Source organism: Amblyomma mixtum, chromosome 3 (genome assembly GCF_055824585.1).
Source record: "Amblyomma mixtum isolate Tamu chromosome 3, ASM5582458v1, whole genome shotgun sequence".
Taxonomy (NCBI): domain Eukaryota; kingdom Metazoa; phylum Arthropoda; class Arachnida; order Ixodida; family Ixodidae; genus Amblyomma; species Amblyomma mixtum.
Genome location: NC_143014.1, coordinates 165,284,105 through 165,307,016, shown reverse-complemented (window position 1 = coordinate 165,307,016; position 22,912 = coordinate 165,284,105). Strand labels below are relative to the sequence as shown.

Genomic DNA, 22,912 nt, shown 5'->3' with positions numbered 1-22,912 from the left:
CACTGTGGTCACAGTAAAGTGCCTTTACTTGGCGTTGTACAGTGGAGCTTGTTTCAGGCTATGCCGCAATTTGCGTATTTTGTTTAACCAAAAGCTGGCAGTGCTGCGGCAGCCACGGCCGGCACCGTCAAATCAGGACCGTAACCCTGGCCTTATTTCCATGTGAAAATGAGAGGTGACAGGTTCGAATGCGCGACCATAGCGACCGTGACATCCCGCGCACAACAGGCACGTCGGACCGGTCGCTCTTACGCGCGTATACAACTCTGAGAATGCGGCTCCCGATTCGCTGGGGCCCGCAGTGCTGCCGTAACACTGCCAGATTTTGGTCAGAAAGAGCACAGGCTGCCGTGTAAACCGCCTCCGAAGCGGCTTTTCGGTGCAAAAAGATTTGGCGCTCTGTGGCGCGACGAGAATAAGCCCCCCTGGTAGGAAAAAAAAATTGTAAGCCAGATTACACTCTCGTGTAAGACTGATGACACAGCGTTGCCGTTTGAGTTCGGTTGGACTAAGTTAACCGTTATTATATTCATTTATATCTGCCCCACCTGTCCCAGTCGGAGACGCGGTGGCTCTGCCGTCGGGCGCCGGAGCGCAGCTCCTTAGCTCCTTTCATTATACCACGTGGCTACGCACCCCCCCCCCCCCCCCCCCCCCCAGAGGGCGTCAGTGTTTTTTCTATTAGTTGTCGTCCGCTCCGACAGGGGGCGTCAGGCGTCCGTGGGTGGCCTCATTACTGCGAACACAGCCACCGCTGCTCACGACGAATACGCCGCTGCGCACGACTAACGGCACAACCTCCGGCTTATACGGCATCGCTGTTAAAAAAAAGCCAGGTAGATATTACGGCACGAACTGCAATCACAACAACAACAAGGATGACAGAAAAGTGGATTTTGTTTCGCACCTAAGGCGAGCGCACAAAAGAGGGAAGTTAAGCCATCAGCGCCATGGGAGGAGCTCCCCCCGAAAACATTCAGGGAGCGTGATTGCGGCCCGCATGTATGTCCGAGGCTGCCTCCTCTGGCGTGCGCGTTTCGCCGCTGAGCAGCTGGGTCAGAGCTTGGGAGCGCAGCGGAGTTAGCGACGCCTCCTCCTCGAGCGCTAGCAACGCGCCACGCAAGCAGGGAGCGAAAGGAGCGACGCTACAAAGGCGGCCCCGCCGCTACCCTCGGCGCCGCACGGGAGCAGCGCAGCGTAACCGCCCGACCTGCGCAAGAGCTGCCGGCCACTGCGGCAGAAGAAGCGGCACGCGCCCCAACGGCGGCACACGGGGCCCCGAGGCGCGCATTCGCACCTGAGTGAACGCGCACACCAGCGTGTGCGAGTGTGTTCATACGAGCGAACTTTCCCGCGATAACGACCACAGCTTAGGGCTGAAATAACATACATATATATATGAAAAGAAAGAGATCGCGCAAAGAACCGAGCGCGCGGCTTTATAACGACACTGAAATAGCGCCCGACGGCAGCGCATACACATAGAGCCGTAAGTTTCGCTGGGGACGGAGCAGTTGAAACGGAAAAAAAAGGGGGGCAAAAAACGCGAAGTTTTAACGCAGTCGCTGAACAGGTGCAGTCCATAAGTCAGTTCTCATAAACTCAGCGACGAAACGTACGCAGCGAAGACAGGCAAAAACAACTGACACATCACACTTCTTTACCGTGTAAACAAAGAGCAAAATGAATTATAATTACGTTATAATTAGCAGTAAGGGTACTCCGATCACAATATACTATCTGAGGACGCCAAAACAATTAAAGAGCAAAAGGTTTAAGCAGTTTTCGAAAAAAAAAAAATAAAACATTGCTCTGCCCTCAGCAACATCGTGTTACCTTTTTTTTAGCCCAATCATCATGAACGAAGTCGTAGCGACAGGCCATCTCTCATGCGACTTCACAGCGACACCAAGACACGCAGTTCGCGAGTATGGCGTGAGATTTGAACGAACCTGAGCCGCACGCCACTAAAGAACCAACAACAATGCCAGCGTGGAATCAAGCATCAGCGCGAATCTCGCAAAGCCCTAAATCGAGGCTGAACACAGATGGCGCACTGAGTGATGTTACAATCGAAACCGCGCGTCGGCAAGTGATTGGGATTCCATTGAGAATACTACAGCTCAGCATGCGCAAACTAGATTTCGGGCGCGGCAACGCATACATGGCCCCCACACAGGCAGCTTTGACAAGGGATAACTTCTTAACACAGGCACAATCGACGCTGCACACTAACGCTAAATATGCTGATCCACCCACCACACTTGTGCCGACCGCGCGCCCTAAGCTGCAATTAATATATCGATGCTTGCCTGCGTCCTCGCTGTGACCAAGCCGCGCGACACTCCACCCTGAAAATCGTTCTAAGCCGATTATGCGCGCTGCCGCTGAGCCAACCAGTCCGGAATAACAGCCCATTTATACGCAGAGCTAACAAACCGTACTCGTTTGCGCGGAACACAAAGGCGGCCAGCAGCAGCGGGGCCGACTCCCCCCCCATACACACACACAGTGACTGGAGAGATGTGGTCACTGCGCGCGCGCAAGCGCCGCGCTTTCACACCAATGCCCCGCCACGACAAGCGGTCAAAATGCGCATAACAATTGCCAGGTTTTCGAATCGAGCGCGCCGGAACAAAAAGAAGCCCAACACTGCCGCGTGCACTTGCGCAGTGCAGTTTGATGGAATACCCGCAACAATGCGAGATTCCCGCAGCGCGCAAGGCGACGTGCAAGGACACGGCCGCCGCGTCGTCGTTTACACACTCGTCAGAAGGGAGGCCAAGAGAGGGGAATAATGTAACGAGCCCATTCAGAATCCTTCTGGTGATCCGCTCAAGCGCCACCGCGCCCTCTCGTCTCCGCGATCAGCACAAAAGGAAAGAATAAATTCCAATGAAAAGAACGGCTGCTGCGCCGTGCAGCTTCTGAAATGCTCAACCGTTCGTTATCAGAACGCCAATATCGACACGACATACAGTCATGCAGCAACTCCTTTCCTCACCGGTCCCACAGGAAGCAATGCGTTTTTACGAACCGTGAGCACGGCGTTCTTCTGCCCTTTGGCGTAAAGAAAGCCTCCCAAAGACTTGTATGGAATGTAGGTCACATCGCGCTGAGATGCCTTACGCATTGACACTCGCTTGCAAACGCGTAAAAAAAAAAAATTGGAGTGCTCACTTAAAAGGGAGATTGCGGGCAAAGGCTTGTAAAGCAGACGATAAAGCCGCCCTGTACAGACAGCTCCGCTGCCGTTGCGATTGTTACATGTAAGGTACAACGTCATGTACAGTCGTGAGCAGTATTAGAGGGAACAAAGTTTGAGCATTAATTTATTGATTACTCCATAATTATGTGCGAGGAGCAGTTTTTTTTGTTTTCTAACTTGTTTTCCTCTTTGCGTATAATATTCAAATGTAAATCTCGAGTTTAGTGGTCAAATAAAAAATTCTCAATTTTTTGCAAAAAGCTTGTTCCCTCTCATACTGCTCACGACTGTACACTCTAATCACGAATACGCATATGCGAGAGTAAAAAGGGAACAAGATGTCCTCTGGCGCACACCGTTTTGTAAAAGAGAGTGCGCTAGAGGATAGCCTCCTCCCTTTTTACTCGTATCTAGTTAGAGTGTACCTGCACAGTAGCGTTGTTCCCGCACGCTGCATGCACATAAACACATTGGCCCAAGCACATGCTCCATTGCATTTCTTTCGAAGAATATCTTCATTTGGTTTCTCATGGGCTCGATAATCGAAGAGCCCAAACTTGGCAGCTACAGCCTTCCAATGAAGCCGCAGCGTAACTTCATCGGAAAGCGCACGATATTCGTTAACACACTTTGTAGCAGCATTTCACTAATTTTTCATTCAACGAGCTTGAATCCGGCGAACCGCTTTCACAGTCACGCGCTATTAAAAGAAAAAAAAAGGGGGGGGGGGGGGGGGGGCGCAATAAGTTCATCTCAGAGAAATGGTTCTAATCGAAAATAACGTTACGGAGTGAGGATCGGGAAATAAAAAAAACGCGACTAGAGGAACCCGATAACCATCAGGTGAAGACAGCGCTGTGCACTGTCCTTTCACGTCAGAGACCCAACAAGCTACTGCAGCGCTTTTCGGGCTCCACGTAACCCTGCATAGAGCTGCGCACTGGATACTGCTGGACAAGCGACAAAGCGCCGAGCATCGCCAAACACAAACAGCTGCGCTTTTGCGCTAGACCCGTTAAGTGAGGCCATCAAATCGGGCACAGCCGCTCAGCTGCCTAATTGCTTTCAATTTTCCCCACATTATCATTACGCGACGCCCGTCCACCTGCGTCCGCTCAGAGTGCGGGCTTGTAACCGTACGGATCGTGGGAGCAACGCGTAGGCCTTTCAGCCGATGCTTCCGTCTCCTATCGAAAGCGCTCCAATACCGGCGGTAATCGACCGTGCGGACCGCTCTCACCGAATGCGTGCAACATGGACGCAGTCTGCCGTCCATGAGTACTCCGCGCGGCCCCAGCTTCGTCCACACTAAGCTTACGGGAATTCGCGCACCCTAACTTCCGCTCGTACTACGCATGCGCCTCGCCACCACGAAGACACTAAGCGCGATTACATCTGCCGCGGCTTCACGCAACAAGGGGTGCACCGTCCCCCATCCCAAACAGAGCGGGAAATCCAGTGTAGCGCAGTCGCTTTCTGTTACCCCCCTCTTGTAATCTCGAGGGAGCACTCGGCGTGTTCCTTTCTTTTTTTAAAGGAACAATCGGCGTTTTCCCGCCAAATAACCACCTATGCGCAGCGTGCGCATTTTCTCTTCGGACACTCCCACGGGGCCCGGCAGCGTGGATGCAAGCATGCAGAGCGCCCTCCTTTCTCCATCTCGCACTAGACGGAACGGCGCTCTTATCGACGTACGAAAGGTACTATCACAATGCTAACGCAGCAGTACTCACCAAAGTGAGGGGCGAATCGAAATCCTTCGCGTCACATTGGACGCCGTTTCGACAACACGGTAGCACAAGAAGAAATAGTGCACGACAAATTCAGAGCATTCGGCGTTCATTGGGGGGAAAATTTACTCGAAAAGAACGAACGGCGGCAGCCAATTTCGTCGCCTTGCCCGTCTTCACAAGGCGCCGGTTTTGCAGGCAGGCAACTGCGCCCTCTGAATTGCTAATGGCGAATTCCAATCGGCAATTTGGAGCAAGTTTCTTGCTCCGCGATACAGAAGAGCGTGTTTCAAAGGGCGATTTGGCTTCAGATTCTGAGTTCTGATTGGACCGCGACGGTATGGTCCGCAGGCTCCCTATACACCCTGCTCCGCGGATTAGGAGAGCTGCTCCGGATCGCCGACTCAGCACAGTCGCTTCGGGCGACGCCCCGTGCATATTTGTGAGTGCACCATATATTACAGCGTAAAACCGCTATGCAGCAGGTACTTAGCGTTTTTGTCCAATAGTGCAAACGACCTTCCAACACCACCAGCGTTGCAGAGACAAACACGAACAAAGCCGAACTATAAGCGCAATTCGCGCGTTCTTCGAAGGCGCATGCGCGTGAGCCGCCAGGCACGGCGGCGGCCGGAAGCAAGCCACGGGAGACGGCGCCCCGCGATCGGCATCGGCGGCAGACGTCGATACGAATCGACAGGAACGTCTTCCGCGCGAAACAATGGCATCTTGGCGGAGAAACGGCCGCTAAGTGCGCGGTAATGCACGCGGAGATAAGCTCGCGCGACCCATTGTCTTATTAGCCAACCGACCGCAGGAGCAAACCTGGCCAGCCCGGGCAAGGGAGAGAGAGACAATGAAAAACGTGACCGCGGCAGACAAAAGGAACCCGCACTGGCCCTGCTCACTTCCTGGCCGGACGACTCGCCCGTCGGGAGACGCTGCTGCCTGCACCACGGGGTGCAGCTCGCCGACCCTGTCGCCCCCTCCCGCTCGGCGCAGTGTCGCCTACGCGAGACGGCTCCGCTATCTCATCGCCAGAATGGCCAGGTGCACTCAGCAGCGTTCGGCAGCAGCCGAGGCCGCGCTCGCAGTGGCGACGCGCGGCGGAGCACGGGGACGCGGAAAACATCTGCAAGATGGGCGAGAGATTAAAAGCAACCCTCGCGACACGGGAAGAGCTTGTCCTGCGCCCCGAAATGGTCGTTGCAGGCATGGAAAAAAAGATGCGCCAGACGGCGCTTTCTTTTGCGCAGACGAATAAGACAGAAGGGGCAGACGCTTATATGACAGCCTGTTCGTGCTTACCCAATGCATAGAAATAGCTAAGGCGGAAAACAGACCGCTGTATTTAGCCTTCCTGACCATAAGCACTGCATACAACAGCGTGAACAGGGAACTCCTGCGGAACATATACTAAAGGATGAAGGTGTCGGTCGCAAGATATTTGATTTTGTACCGGAAATATAGAGAGATAATAAAGTTGAAATTACATGGGAAGGGATAAAAAGTACAACTGCCGAGGTACGCAAAGGATTAAGACAAGGTTGTCGTCTAGCACCTCTCTTTATATGATAAATACGGAAAGAAGGCTACAACAAAGTAATCTAGGGTATAATCTTTCGTACAGATTAGGCGGAAAGGTCGTTGAGCAAAGGCTCCCGGTTTCAAGTATGCGGAAGATATTGTACTATTAGCAGATAGTCAGGAAGATTTGCTAACTCTGGTTAATAGTTATGGATACGAAGAAAACGCTCTAGGTTTCAGTTTTAGCGCAATTAAGTAAGGTGTGGTGATTTTCAACGATACAACTGATCAGGTGCTTACAATACAAGGCGTGCAATACCCGCACTGGTCGAATACAAACACCTGGGCCGGCGCGGTGGCTCAGGGGTTATGGCGCTCGGCTGCTGACCCGAAAGACGCGGGTTCGATCCCGGCCGCACCGGTCGAATTTCGATGGAGGCGAAATTCTAGAGGCCCGTGTACTGTGCGATGTTAGTGCATGTTAAACAACGCCAGGTGGTCGAAATTTCAGGAGCTCTTCACTACGGCGTCCCTCATAGCCTGAGTCGCTTTGGGACATTAAACCCTCATAAACCGCAAACCGAATACAAATATCTCGGGCTATGGGGACACGAAGGACATACATACACGGAAAAGCACGAACAGTCTGTTAGGGCACAATGACGGAGAAATAAAGGCTTTAAACGACAGGTAAACAACGCGTAAGGTAAAAAATAGTTTAATCCAATGGAAAAGAAGCCGAGAGTATAACTAGGTAAAAATTGGATTAATTCACTGGAAAAGAAGTATAGTGTAGAACTATATCGATACTGGAAAAGAAAGATCAGGAAAGAATTGTTCTATGATAACTCAAGAGGCAGTGCCCTACTCTTTGAAGCTAGATCAGGGTGCCTTAGGACGCGCAGCTACAAAAAGAAATTTAACCAAGAAGGTGACACATGTGCTTAAACCGGTATAAACAAACATCTTATTCTCGCATACGGTGGTATCCATCTGGATGTCGATGCAGGCACTGTCACACTCCCTGAGGCCCTACTGTTTAGAGATAACAATATTCATGTAAATAAATCTGCGGTGGAAGTCAGCAAAAAGCGATTGGAAGATTGGTGGCTCAAAAGCAAAGGGGTGACATGGGGTTAGAAGTATTGGTCTGAAAATATATTTAAAGAAAATGGGAATTTTTAGACCCATTGATAACACCGTTAAATAAAAAGAAAGGAAAAAACTGCAGAGAATGTTTCCTACATTCGAATGGGAGCGAAAGCACGGATTTGTGCTACGTAGAAGACGACGGTGAACGGGCAGTGCCGCGGGACGGAGCATGATGGATAGAAGCTGATGAAGAGGACGCTCTCCAATGCACAGCGCGAAAGAGTGCGGTGCAGTTTAACAACAGGCGTGTTGGCTGCCAGGTAGAGTAAACACCATGAAAGAAGCGAAAAAAAGCGGCGATAGCCTAGTGGTCTCGCTGATCTGTTCGCACAGCCGCGGGTTCGACTCCCAGTCATGAATATTGATTCAGTTTCTTTTTCTCTTTTCCATGGTTTGACCCCCAACTCAGCCGAAGGTCGAATTTACACGGTCCGCGATTGAAGCCCGAGGTCCCGTAGTGAAGCTTTCGCTTCGAAAAGCCGAGCATGGTGGCAACTGCCACCACCTCGTTTCAAAGGGGACGCTCCTATCTTCCATCTATCCTTCCACGAATCTGCGAGCTCAAAACTCGCCGCTGTAGGTTTTAATATAACTCTCATCACGTTAAGGGAACAGCAGGAGACCCCCCCCCCCCCCTTTTTTTTTCTGAGGAATATAAAAACGGCCGACGTATGTCTCTTTTTTCTTTTACTAAATAGCTGCCGGTCGGCTTTAAAAACAATGCGCTGAAAGCCTCTATGAGCATGAGCGAATGCCTTCTTCGGCCAGAGAAACCAGGGAAATAGCCATTTGTGTGGTGCTTGAGCTGTTCAAAGTTGGCTATAGCTTTTTAAATAATGCTGCCACGACGTTAAAGGTCGGCCCAAACCACTGCAAGTGAGGTTTTCGCAGAGCAAAGGGGTCAACTGTTGCTCGGCTTTTCGAACTTTTCTCTCTCTTAGGCCTTAAAAAAGCACTCAAGCGAGAATCACTGTGCGTCATATTTCCTAGTTCCTATCCGCCAGTATAGTACTCAGGATAGAGAAAAAAGCCGGTGTCCGCCATTGTCACATCCTGCCGCGGTGTGAAATAGAAGACCAGAATTGGAATCAGTTTGAAGCGTGGTTTTCCAGCTGGTATAACTAAATCATTACCTGTATATGTATCCGATAGAGGACGCACCATCATGTCCAGTGAGGCGGTTCTTTGTCAAAACTGGGAACCTCCTAAATGTCGCACAGGCGATAAACTGATAGCGTGCGATTCGGCGGGAGATATCTAGCACAGAATTGCTAGTCGCAACTTGCGTCACCCATCGGTTAGGAGTCGAACCGCCAACCAAAGCATACATGGTCATCAATGGGAGCCGGTCAGACTCGTATCGCGAGCTCATTACAACGTGCGGTACGTGGCAGTCCATAAGGACGCACAATGAGGCTCTATGCTATCGCACTGTCACACGTAATCAATGATTAAGTTCCCCCTAAGTTTTGTTGTTCAGCAACACTTCCCCACCGCAAAGTGGGTGCTGGAAGCATCTATCAGCAAAGGAACACTACTCGAAAATTAGGCGATCATTCAGGAAAGCATGTGTATGTCACTTATGATGACGTCATACGCAAGTATGTTGCCTTCACGTCGTTCGCCTCTCGCTTTGGCCTCGCCTTTCCGACGCTTGGCTCTCCCATCCGGAGCTGTTCTTGCCTTTAGGGTCCCGCGTCCCTTGCGCGCACGACATCGACAAATGCGCTTCGGCTAGTCATCGCTCATGCGCATCTTACCTTCCCTTGGTGGACAAATATATGTCACCGAGCACGACACTGACTAACGACGACGCTGCGGTTCCGGTCTTCGAGAGCCGCATATCGGTACGCGGACGAACTAATACCGACTACTTTTAACCAGATAGCGTTAAGGCTCCCGCTCTGCAGAAAATGCGGCGGCGGCGTTGCGAGCGAAAAAGCAGGTGGACCACCTGCCACTAGGTCACGTGACCTTGTGACGGCATCACAACCTGCCCACCATGGCAAGTGGCAGTTAATTTAAGGTCCCAAAAGAGGTTGCCCGGGATGAGCAACCTGGGTCTCACAAGCTCCACTGGTGGCTGTGTTTGAAACAGCCACCTGCCGGGGCAGTGGCGCAATCGCTCCACCGCTCCACCACGGTGCCAGGAATGGTATGAGGGACTCCCAGAGATCTATAAATGTAGAAAATGGCGAATTCCGCATATATGGGCATTAATTAACCCATTAACGTAAAGCGTCATACCTTTAAGGCAGAGCTTAAGTGCCCCCTGTAGTCTCTTTTTTTTTCTAAACAGTGGCCCCGTCGATAGCGAAGCTCATATATTAAGTGACGAGCCCGTGAGATCGCCGTGACCACTGGAACAAGCTTCACGAAAGCGTGTTGACGGGCCTTGTGAATAACCGCATTCAATGCGCGTCACGCGTGCCTCACTGAAGTATAGGCACCTCTCCGCCGTGACAGCGACACTGGAGGCAAGGCCGCCGACAATGCACAGCAGCCGATCACGGACGAGTGCTGCCGTCATTACTGTCGTCATGAGCGTAACCTTTGCGGGCGCTGTTGCCGCCCGCTCTCGTGTCGAAATCGCCGGGCACGAGGACCGAGCTTGACTGCCGCAGGGCGACACGTCCGACAACTGATCGGCACATCCGTACAGGATGCATTTGCCCCAACACTGCGCAACGTAATTCTGGCATCGTTCTGCTCCCTGAACTATAGCTTTCTTCCAAGCTGAACTAAAAACAGCACGCGCCAGCAGGCCGAATGGGAGTCACATGTCGGCAGCACGCATTTCATTAAAGGAACGCTTGAGCAAAATTGAAGTTGGCCAGTATCGATATATGGTACCACGTTCTAGTCACAAAGAGACGACCCTCGCCAAAAAGGGAGTTATTATAGGCTAGAAAAGACAAACAAAAAAAAAACGAAGAACACGTGTCATTACCACCGGCCGATCTCGCAAGCAAAATGAACGCTCCGACACACTCCTTTTCGGAAAGGTCGTCACGAGTTTGAATCGACTGGCGGGAAGATTTTTTAATCCAATTTTCTATCTGATGATTCTTTTGTTGCCGGACGATAATTGGATGGAGTGGTCCTCTGTGTCCCTTTATTTTTCGAAGTATTTTTCGAATGGGCACCACAAATGTTGAGCAAACAATGGCTGCCCTCAATTCTTGCGCTCTAGGCGTTCGCCACATTGAGAGATGCGGGAACCGCCCCTTCAGTTACACGCTCAGCGGCTCTTGTAGCTAGCGCTCTATTGTCATCCGCGCGGACCGCATTGCAAGATCCAACTGTTGCGGCAGGGTCCGGGAACTCTTGCCGAAGACGGCAAAAAGAAAAGAAGAAAGCCTAGAAAAAAAAAAGAGAGTACATTAACTAGTGGCCGCATGCCGAATTCGGTATAGGCTTTCTGGGCTCGTACATGAGGATGCCGGCTCTAAAGGTGCAAGCACCGTCGTGATCACCGTCACCGTGTCTTTCGATACTATCAGAGCTGTCTGGAGGGGACTTGCAGGCTTGCCCTTCACGTTTTTGATACACTTTTACCTTTCCTGCGAGCTCATCATGTCATCGGAGCACCCTCGCGTCGTCTGCTAAGCGCGCTTTTCTTTAAAATCCTAGAAGATGGCTGGAAATTCGTGTTCTTAAAAGCAGCCCGAACATTTCGCTGCCTCTGGTCCCCACTTGACCAGGTGGAGCTTTCTCGTCGTTTATAATCACTGCCAAGAGTGCTGTATCTTTTTTGACGCACACTGTCTGTCGCTTTGCCTCAAGATGACAAGAATCGGCATCGAAAGGTCTCTCGCAGAAACGCGCTGTTTGACGTTGCGATCGGAATGCGCAACTTTCGGCAAGTGGTTTAAGCATTGCGCACTGAGCCTGAAAACGGGCATGAAAATACTCGCAAGCTTCTAGCCAGCTTCTCTGACGCCAAGGACAGCACGCGTAGCGGACTACACGCTGGCACTCCGATGACGTGGTGCCCGCCAAGGAAAGGAAACTTCATGGCAGAAAACGCACTGCGGGTAAGTTCCCCGCAGCGCCGGCAGAGAGCTCCGATAGTATCGAAACCGACGCGCTCCCGTGTTCACAGCGACGGTGATCACCACTGTATACCGTTCGGGTGCACACTAACCGCAGCGGCCCGTGCCGTTTACTTCCGAGAGCCATCAGCGCGGGCGACGAAGAGATGCGAAAGTTCGGCCCGATGCCAACTTCCCAAAAAACGCTCGCTCCCGTCAAGCCTCTGAGGAGAAGAAAAGGCAGCGGCGCTGAAAGCTGGCGTCGGTCACTGGGATTACGGTACCCATTCGTAGGCTCCTTTTCCAACACGTCGTCTCCTGCGCGATGTTTTATTTATTCATTTATTTACAAATGGCTTCTGGCTTTATTGCAAGGCCTTAAGCGGGAGTGAGGTTCAAGTTGACTCATTTTCAGAATAAAACAAAGTCAACTCAGTACAAGTTGCACAGCACAGAATACAACGCAACAAACACCTCGTGCGAGAATTTCACGAAACTAGCACCGGAAATAAATATTCTGACGGCCCAAAATTATTACCAGCCTTTAAGCAACGCCGTAGACGATGCCAAAGTTGAGGCCACTACAATATCAGCACTGAGAGCATTCCATTCCCGCACAGTCCGCGGGAAAAATGAAATGTTCCGTGCGACATGAGAGCTCCGCACAGCGTTTTGCACAGCGTTAGCATTTCCATGTGAGGAAAGAAAAATAAACGGGCATACGCTGGCTTTACCGTTCGCGCTTAATAATAAGCATCAAGGCAGCAGAGTAGCAGCGCCAGCGGTGGAGGCAGCTGTTTGAACAAAGCAGCGCGCACTTCTGCTCGAGGTCAAAGATGCTGCGGCAGCGGGCTTACCCCATATCGGCGGAAGTGCTCGGCGGCAGCGAAGCCCGGTTACCTGCAGCGTCTGCGGCAAAAACCAGTTGCCGCCAGCGAATGTGTCGGATCCAAAGCGAGCGGCGGCCAGGCGCCGGTCAGTTGACGGACGCCCTCAAAGCGGCGTCGCGAGGACGGCTCTTGTCGACGGCTACGCGGTCGAACAGGACGACGAGCCGGCGCGCAACAGGGCCGCCGCCTTTTCCCCCGAATGAGTTCACACCACCGCCGGGCCAAGAAAGAGAAGCGCCGAGTGAAACGAGATCAGGCTCGGCGAAAGGAGCTGCGTGCGCGCGCGGGAGCCGCCAGTTTTCACTCGGCGCGCGCAGGCGGCAGCCCCGTTGCGGTGGCGAGCGGTAGCGTGCGCGCCGCGGGACGAGGCCGAATTTTTCATGCAAGCGCGAGTCCGCACCTACACACACACACACACACACACACACACACACACACACACACTGCGTGCTGCGTTCTTTCTGTCTCCTTTTTCGCCTTTTCTGTCTCTCTTTTTGCCCCCCACGTTTCGCGTGGAAAGAACGCGCGGGTTATCAGAGCGTGAATCCGGGATAGCGGTGCGCGCGCACAACCCGTGCCGAAAAGAACCGTCAGAAGCGGCCCCAAAAGCGACGCGAAGGGAGAGGGCGTCGAAAAGTACAACGGAGGGAAGAGAGCGGGGCCACGCAGAGCGGCGTCGGCGCGCAACCAGCGGACCCGAGCGAATCGCGGAACCGCACCGAGAGAAGAGCCCCGCAACCAACAGTGGGGACCCGATTGCGGCGAATGCGACCGCGCGCACAGTGCAGACCGACAGCGACGCAGCGCAGCTGGGATCTTGAGTCGGCAACTGCAGACCGAACGCCTCGCGGACACCCACGGACGGGTCAGGCAACGCGAGCTGCACGCAGCATCGACGTTTACTTGCTTGGCCTCGTCAGTGAATTTTCATTCCATCCGGCAGCTCCTCAACAGTACCCGAGTTTACGGCTGGCTGGCTGCCTTTCTATCATTGCTGCAGCGAAATGTCTGCGTAACGAAACGGTCTCAAGAGAAATCTTATATGGAACGAAGAAAACAATCTTTCTGGAAAGACCGCATAGAAAGCCTCAGAAGTCACGCTATACCTCACGTCACCAGAAGTCAAGCTACCAATGAATACAGCCAACCGTTTCTCTCCCGAAGCAGAAATAACCGGCCACCATTCCGCATTGCGTGTTTGCCTTGAAACGGCGCGCAGCGCTGTTCAGAACTCATTCCTCACGGCAGCCGCCAATACACAGCGCCGAATAAGTGCTCCTTTTCCCGCAGTTGAATAGATTCTTCCGTTGTCCCTCTGTGCCGCATGCAATACACGCAAACGTCATTAAAACTGAATCACCAATGTATGACGGCCTCCCTTCGCCCACTGTCAGTACGCTCCGTTCGTAAACTTACTGTCTTCGGATATAACAAAAGAACGCTTACAACAAAAATATCTTCGGCCCTTCAACGTTCCCATAATGAAGTTCAATTGGGTTAGAGAGAGACAGCCGGCGGTGATTTTGCGTGGAGCTGACGCAGACAACAACAAAAAGAAAACAGTGCCGCACATACAAGAGCGCTCCGGAGAGGCTGCAAAGGACACACGCGCGCAGTATTGCGTGCGTCAGCCTTCGATTCGCAAGACTCGCTCCGACGAGAGACACGCTCGTAGCCGCTCGCGCTCCGCACGCAGACCGAGCGGCGCCGACCTTGCCCAGCTGCGCCCCGCAGCTGCGCGGACAGCCGAGCGCGAGGAAGCCGAGAATCCGGGAGGCCTAATCTCAACAGCTGAGCCGCCGCTCTGACTCCAGCAACGCGAGACGCAGCGGACCTCCTTGCGCGGCATGCGTGAAAGGGCGAGAGCAAAAACATGCCCGAACACCTGATTCATGCGGAGACGGAGCAGGTGCGCTCTGCTCCCAAGTAAATAAAGGCTCCGCGCTATACGTGACGCTGCACACAGGCTGCTTGACGTGCAGGAACGGCGGCACACGGATGCGCTCACATTTATTTTCATCGAGGTCACCGCGCTGACAGAAACGGAGCCGAAGAAAACACCGTCGTAAAACTGTAACGCCAGATAGTACGCAGGAAGTCGCGCACATATAAATGCGGCAGACTTTTCAGGGCACCGTTGATCCCCTGGCCCAAGCCCTCGGAGGACGGTGGGAGACTCGCCCTTCGCCGCACCATAAAAGAGGTCTACCTAGAGCTCCGCCTAGACAAACGCCTTTACCCTCCCCCACATCCATCGCTCACGGTGCCGGAGGCTCCGAGCGCCTTCTTCGGCACATCCAAATGAATGCAGTTATCACCCCGTCTCGACTCTTTCTCTATCGCTATCGATCAGACCCTTCCTGTCCCAACTGCCCTGTATCTATGCGGACCTGGCCCATTGCCTCTTCTATTGCCCGGCTGCTCAGCAGTCGGGTTCCTACCCCCCACCTTCTTTATCCATCACCACCTGGCTCGACTGGCTTGGCGCTGAAGGGGAGGAAGAACAGCGACTTCTGGTCGCCCAGGCGGTCGACATGCTCGGCCTGTAAATTATGGCCGAATAAAGGTCTTGTACTACTACTAGCACCGCGGATCGTAGGCCGCTGGGTCCGACACCACGCTATCGCCATCCGCCGCAAACACAACCCGCATTACGGTCTCGGACCCAGCGGCGAACGCTTCGCGGCGCTAAGTTGGCGCAAGCCACGCGCTCAAGCATTTAAGTTCGCGGGCAGCGGTACCCGTCTCGTACAGCTTTAGGTCACCCGTCACTTCGATCCCAGCCCCCACCCAGTGAGAGTCAGTGGCTCTGCCAAGGGACGAGGTCACAGTCCTACTGCAACTGCCACTGTGTTCGCCAAGAGTGAGCTCATCAGCCGCTTCCCGAGGACGAATAGCTCTAATCAGGATGTTATCGGCGCTTTGAAGTCGTCTCACGCTTTCAAACCCCGTGCCATTACGGCCAGATTCTTGTGTGCTGCTTTCTGGCCGTACCTTTCTCGCTCAGACCGCACGGCGATAACTCGAGACCTTCGGACACGAGAGCACAACATTAGCCACGCAGACGCTGGCAGTGATAACTATTTCGGCCATTACTAGTTTCCCTCGGCCAGTGACCATGACATAATGTTGCCCAGTCGCGCCGATAGAAAGCGGCGCCACTGTACAAGCGACGACCTCGAGAACCAAACTACCGCGACGAACCCACAACAATAATGACACGTGGGCTCATACAGCCGGAGACAAAAGCTATATCCTGAGGCTGGAAAAAGACGCAGCAGTGCCGAGCTCCGCATGAGTTTGAAGTACCCGATGGTCTTCAGAATAATAAAAAAGGCAGAAAACACTAGCTGTCGACCTTAAAAAAAAACATGACGGTTTCATTCCGTATCGGTTTCGTTCGAATGCGGCTACTGCGGCAGATATCCTGACGAACAGCCTTAGCGCTACTGCAAAGCTAGAAATGCAGATATGCACTACACGTCCGGCTCAGAAGCAGCGTTCTAAACTCAACGCAAATGTCTCACGTTAAAAGGGCATATGCTCGAAAAACTTCACTTGCACTGCGCCAAGCCTACCATTTTACGAAACAAGTTGTTGGGGTTGCGAATAATGAACGACGTGGCTATCACGTTTCGGTGAGCTGACCTATGGCTCAAATGACGAAGTGATACATTTGACGCGAGGCGTAACATATACGAGCACTGCGTGCAATTCGCACAGGTCTGATTTTCACACGCATTGCCTTTCGACTGAGTAGCCCCGAAATCATCGTGTGAGTGGAAAGTCCCCCCGCATCTGTGCCTTTGAACAATGGAAGGCTACTCTCGGCTGGAGACGATCCAGATAATTTGCCCTGTTTACTGCGTGCCACGATGAATAACGTTTTTCATCCAAAATGCAGTTACGTTTAAGATTAAAAGAAAGCTTAATTCCTTCGGGGAGGAGTAAGGAAGGGGATGGTCTGCCCCAAAGTCTAGAGAAACAATTATGCCGTGAAACAGGCGACATCAACCGCAGATGTAGCAGAGGTAAACAAATTGAGAATAAACATTCTATGCGCACAGTTTAATGCTCATGTATTAGCGAAGAGTTAAGAAATGTCACTGCCAGTAGCCGACAATGCTGCTCACCTCCGGAAGTTTTTTTTTTCCTTTTTACTTTGTGACAAGTTGTAGGAGTGAAGAGGCAACAAGTTATAAGCTCCCGATCCCTGCAAGGCCATAGATGCGAGAGCGAGGACGGAAAAACGAGACGACAGCACTGCCGCGGGATACACCCACGCCAACATGCACTTGTTTCCTACGAACACTGACGAATGCGTAGGCAGTAACAACACGACTTTGCCACCTGCGCCGTGTTGTTACTTCCTACGCGTTTGTCTTTGCGGTGATAGAAGAACCGTGGTTTAAAAGAGCGCGTCGCTGGGCGAGTCGGCCATACATATCTTCAATGTATACTGCGCAGACAAAAACAAGGATGTGAAGGTGCACACAAGCCTGCGCTTTCTGTGTGTACCTTCATGTCCTTGTTTTTGTGTGCGCTGTATACTCTGAAGATAAAAGAACCGCAGCCCAAGTACCAATAGTATCAATCGATTGTATCCGTAAGCCTCCAGTATTAATCTGCTGTACTAATATGCATCCGAGAACATCCATCGCCGGTAAACGTTACGGCCACTGCCAAGGCTTACGGGCCAAACCCCCACGGGCGGGCCGCGGTACCTGTCGGAAATGTGTCCCTCGATGGAGCAGCATCCTATGCATCTCGGATACAGGGAGCCCCCGATCATTCCATTGTGGACTGCATTCGTTGAGCAAACCTTTTCCCATCCATATAATTAGCTATTTGCCTTCCCGCGAGGCAGTTCGGCCAGGACGACACGGAGCAGGGTGGAAGCCACGCTGGTACACGGGGTTGCAGCCGCAGTGTTCGGTGTCATCAGCATCATTCAGCCGCCACATGCTCATTGCAGGGAAAAGGCCTCTTCACCGAACTCCCTGTCTGAAGCACGCACCCGCGCTATCAGAGAAAATATCCTAAACCTTATAACGACGCTTCCTTTCCTTCGGCATCCATTCTGTCACGTTAACAAACATCCGGTGCCATGCTCTGCTTCGTTTCATTTTTTTAATGTTCATTACAGCTAGAATATCATTAGCCGCAGTTTGGTGTCACGAACAAAAAAAAATAAAGAACCGCTCAAATCTACAGCGCTAGTGACGGGCGATCCTATACGATGAATAATTCTTGAAGCCTTTTCTGAATACGACACATAATAAATTCAACATATTCGATGATGCAAACGCAGAAAGTAGACAATGGCCGGCCGCAACAGCCGGCGTACGTGTATATCACTTTCTCGAAACGCCCTGCCGCAGGAGGCCTGACCCCGTTTCGCAACGCACTTGAGCGCGACGCTGGCGTAGGTGGCTCGTCCCGCGGGTGACGTCAGCGCGGACTGCACGGCAACGCTCGAGGCCCGCGTGCCGGCGACCACGACAGCGGCGGCCACGCAGTTAGCGCCGCTGCCCAAACCTCACTCCCCACCCCGACAGCGGTGGCCAGCGCTGGAACGATCGAACGTCGCGTGCGGGGATCACGGCGCACCTGGCGCCCCGTTGCTATTTCCTAGGTGCCGCGCACCTACACTTCGGCGGCGCAGTGTCGCTCGGGTTTCTGCGAAGGAACCCGGGTCGTCGCAAGGTCAACACGCCACTGGGGCCCGCCCTTGCAAAGACATTGCAGATCGCCGCGCGGCGTTCGCGTCACCGCAACGCCATCCTTCGCTCATCCCAGCATACCGGCCAAATCCGTAGCCATTCCTTGTTTTGTGTAATGATGCCGTACTGCGGTAATATGTGTTGCACTATTACACAAATTTTGACAACGCGTACTCGCCACTGCTGTCGCTAATATCTTCCATCACCGCAGCTGCCACATAATTAGGCAATTTTTCATGTCTTCTCTAATGGGAGGTGCCCTGGTCAGTGCGAACTACGGGACCTCCTTCTGTAACACACAGTAACATGTACTGTGTATCATAATTGTAAATAATAAACATACTAACAGTTACTACATAAGCACCGCGCCACTGTTAAAGCCCTTAAAAGCTCAAATGAATATATCAGTCGCATCCCTGGCTATGTCAAAGGGCATAAGTTTAGGCGCCTTTCAGGGCGACGTCATCCAATCGCCCCACAAGACTGGGAAGCTCTCCACCGCCCGATTTTGAAAGCTCACCCGTAGAGCGCCGCCAACATCGTCTCCGGTTTTCGCTCTGTTCAGCAATCATGAAAGCCGGAGAGAGACAGACGCGAGCTGCCCGCGAAGGCCAAAAGAGCTGCCGCCCGCCCGCGGACTCGGGACGTCCGTGAGGGCGCACTAAATGCCGCATGACGCACGCGACGCTGCCCAGGGCGAGAAAGGGGGCGCAACAGAGAGGAAACCGCTCGGAGCCCGGACAAACGACGGGGCCCGGACGCCCCCCGCGCGACAAACGGCGTCTGCGCAAACGCTGCCCGGGACCTTTTCACGCGGCGAGACCGAGGTTTGCGAACGTGACTGGGCGAAAATGCCCCGCGGAGACAGATGCCTGGCGTGAACAAAAGCGATCCTCCTGTCGCTCGCCGCGGCGAACAGAGAAAAAGAGAACCTTTGTGCGGCGCGCCCTGATGACGCGGCCCGCCGTGCCGCGACCAGGCGCCGGCAAATGTCGCGCGCCAGTGTCGCTCAAGCGTCAGGAAACGCATACGCGCTGCCGCAGCAGCGCGCCTTCACGCGTTGAGTCGCGGGCGTAAAAAAAAAAAAAAGAAAATGAAACGTTATGCAACCTTTTACAAAGATCAATCTCCCTCTAGTTTCTTTTTTTTTTTTTTTCAATACGCATGCTCTTGCATTTTCAGGAGCCGGAATCGCGTAGCATAGTCACAACGTCTGAGATTCTTCAGCGAGCGCAAGAGTTCAATGAGAGCACGAGGTTCAATTCGGGAAAGCTGCATGGCCATGCGCGCGGGTTCGACTTTGAGAAACGTCCTGCTTCTAGCCCCGCTAAAGCACATCATTAGTAGCGGCAACAACCAGGGCCGCCATTAATGCAAACTTCAGCGAAATGTGAGGAAACGCCTGATCTACACGGTTTCGACAGTGTCCGCGTTCCTTTCTCACGCGTTCCGTTGCGTGAACAATCGCCAGTGCCATCAAAAAACGAGCTTCTCAATTAGAAATGATTTGCATGCGTTTTCGAGAACAGATTAAATACGCAGTTTCTCGTTCTGTTTCTCGAAAGCCCTTCAAAACGTGGCTTTCATAATCAGGGCCGTCAGAGACTTGAGCTGCGAAAGGACATGGTTTTTTTGGGTTCAAACGGGAAGACATTCCCATTCCCACGAAATGATGGGATGAGAAAGCTCGGCAAAGGGCGCTGCACCAAGCACCAGTGCGAGAGTTTCCAACAACGACGCCGCATCTCCACGGTAGGGAAATTGCCAAAGAAAAAAAAAAAGGAGCACGGCCTTAACCGCAAACCATTTGCATGTGGCGCTGCCGACGAGACTTTCCAAAGCATTACCTGTTGCTGCCTCCTCGCTTTTAAGGCCCAATTTCGTTGCGAAACGATGGCGACTGCGATTACAGATGCAAGCCCCGCCCCACATCCCGGTTTGCGGCGACACCCCGTTTCGCTGGAGTGCCTTTTAATTGTTTTAATTAGCAATGAGGAGCACGGAATACACCGCCAGAACTAAATAAACGAGATAGGAACGTTTTAAAACCAGAAAGAAATGGCTGCGGCTCAACTCGGCTCAGCCAGGTCACACGAAACGAAAGGCAACCGAACCAGCGGCCGATGTCGACGCGGAGACGTTGGCAGTATGCACTGCCCTTTTCCGTTTGAGATACTCTAGCTGCCTGCGCCATTGCTTCTCCAGACGTGCATACCTCCCGTTCTTCATCGGTTTCACCAACTCTACGAGCCCGCTTTCGCGACTTATCTCTAGCCAACGCGGCTTCGAGAAGCCCTCTGTCGTAGGGATCGCTAGAAACAGCCCGGTGTTACCAATGGTCAGTCAAATAACTCGTGCCGGTGACCGGATCTGGTTCCATGTCTCGCGGTGCCCAGGCGGTGAGGAATGTCATGATCGTACTTCTGGCCACGTGGGCCCGAGCAAGCACCAACCGAGGACGGTCGACAAGACCGACAACCTCGCGACGGCGGCGGTGCAGTGTAGTGCTTGTGATGCCTCCCTTCTAGCCTAAGTGGATTAGGGCAGCGGACTTCCTTGAGCGGAGGTGACCACGGCAGCAGCAGCGAAGGCCGAAGATGCGAAGGGGGCTGACGAGGGCATTGACAGCGGCAAACAGCAGCGGAAGCAGCGGCGACGTGGCGGCGTCAGTCAGGCCGAGTTTACCCTCGGGCCGCCGGAGGACGGAGTGGTGCTACGCACAGTCAAGCTGGCTGTGTCCTCGACAGAGGTCTCGTGTTCTGGACATCCGGCGGGGAAGCACGTTCGTTCACCTGCTGGTAGAGTGCGGGAGATTCATTTCCAGCCGTGTTCGATTACTCAGCCTTTACCCCTTCCCATCGACCGAGCTGCGAGAGAGCGGATTAGGCCAGCACCGCCCGCCACTGCAACACCAGCGTCCCCTTCGATCCATCATATTGGTCAGTGCTCTTCGAACTTTATTCCCCAGTCAGGGATCTGGAGAATCCGAACCCTATTTAACTCGGCTGTGAGTGTGGCCGAGGGAGAGGCCTATTAACTCCCGTCGACTCCGGTTGACGAAGAAGTTCCCTTCCACTGAGAGTCACTCTCAGTCGCCCTTTTGTAAATAATGTAAATAATTGTATAAAGTTTTCTTTGCCTTCCTCCTAACCCAGTCTCCAATCCTCCTCGTCCCATCACCGGTCCGGCCATGCTACCCGGGTCGCAACAGGAATCACGTGGTTAGTCAGGGGACACAACTGGCGAAAGCAAGCGGTCGGCGAGGCGGCGGAACGGGCGGTAACAGCTGCGGCAAGTCACGTGGTATGACGTCACAGCCACACCTGCGGCGAGCCTCCGATTAGAGGTCAAATCCAAGCGTCATTAGACCTTCAGCTTTGCATGCGAGAAGTGGAGCTTTTCGCTCCAAAAGAAGGCATATCGGTCACCGCAGCAATAATGGTCCTCACAGACACTAACGCGGCCAAAGGTGACGCTCTGGCGTGGGACGGCTGCTCCACTTTCAAGGCACTAATAAAGGTATTGACGATAGCACAAAGTGGACATCAACACGCGCACATACAAAGCGGTGCCGACCGATCCTTACTACTGCCTTCGTGACGCCCCAATTGCGTTCCACTGTTTCTTGAACGTGCGCAAAATAGTTAATCGCAAAACAGCGAACACGGCACAAAACACAAACTTACAGCATGCAGTTTTGCGCGCCTAATGCGATATTAAGGCGACACGCGTATTGGTATGCTTTGAGCTTTCACGGTGAAGTCGTCAGTCAAGTCCTAACGGAGTTTCACTTCTGGTGAGTTGAGCAGTGAAAACGGCCACATATACACAGCGATTAAGTGACCTTGCGAGGCGTGCGCTGTCTCCGTAACCGCATAAGCAACAAGCCCTGCATCAATATGAAAATGACTGAACTACTCTGCTCAACACAGTGAAAAAAAAATGAAGAACACTTTAATATGTAAAAGTTGCGAGAACATGACGTGTTTGACTGCTTAAAAAAGTACATAGCGAAGTATACGCGCTTCGTTAAAGAAAACATTTTTTATTTTACGACGTTTCGATCGGAGGACCGACTTGAAAATGATCGGTCCTCCGATCGAAGCGTCGTCAAATAAAAATGTTTTCTTTAACGAAGCAAATACTTCGATATATATATATATATATATATATATATATATATATATATATATATATATATATATATATATATATATATATATATATATATATATATATATATATATATATATATATATCCGGAGGTTTCAAACACAGAACCATGTAGTTAAAGAAGACAATAATGGAAGTCAACCTGTGCGTTGTATTTAAAAGGAGGTACTAATATTACTTAGCAAAGCAAAAAAAAAAGCGTGAAATTAAGACAGCGCGGAAGGCTGAGAGAAATTAGCGGTACAACGCAAACGATCGTTTTCCTCGTGTTGCGCTGTTTAAGCGATAGCCTAACGACTCGTTCGCAATGGTTACGAGCCCCACAGGTGCGTTCATGCAGCACAGCGAGGTGGAAATAAAAAAAAGAGAAAAAGGAAACAGACGCGCGACTGAGCTGGCTTAGAGCAACAACCCGTTACTTCCGCGTAACTTGAAGCATCGTAAATGAAGAGGCAGATGTTGGGCTCTTGAAACG

At 52.3% G+C, this 22,912-nt stretch overlaps 1 protein-coding gene across 5 annotated transcripts in view; it reads right to left on the bottom strand.

Annotated features, from left to right (window-relative positions):
- Window positions 1-22,912, bottom strand: part of LOC149352602 (uncharacterized) — a 390,194-nt gene that overhangs the window by 27,930 nt on the left and 339,352 nt on the right. The window contains exon 1 of one of the 5 annotated variants that reach the window (XM_089581792.1): window positions 12,509-12,878. The exons of the other annotated variants lie outside the window; for them this stretch is intronic. The gene's annotated coding sequence lies outside the window, so the exon portion shown is untranslated. Of the gene's footprint in view, window positions 1-12,508; window positions 12,879-22,912 lie in introns of those variants that run through there. 5 annotated transcript variants of the gene reach the window in all.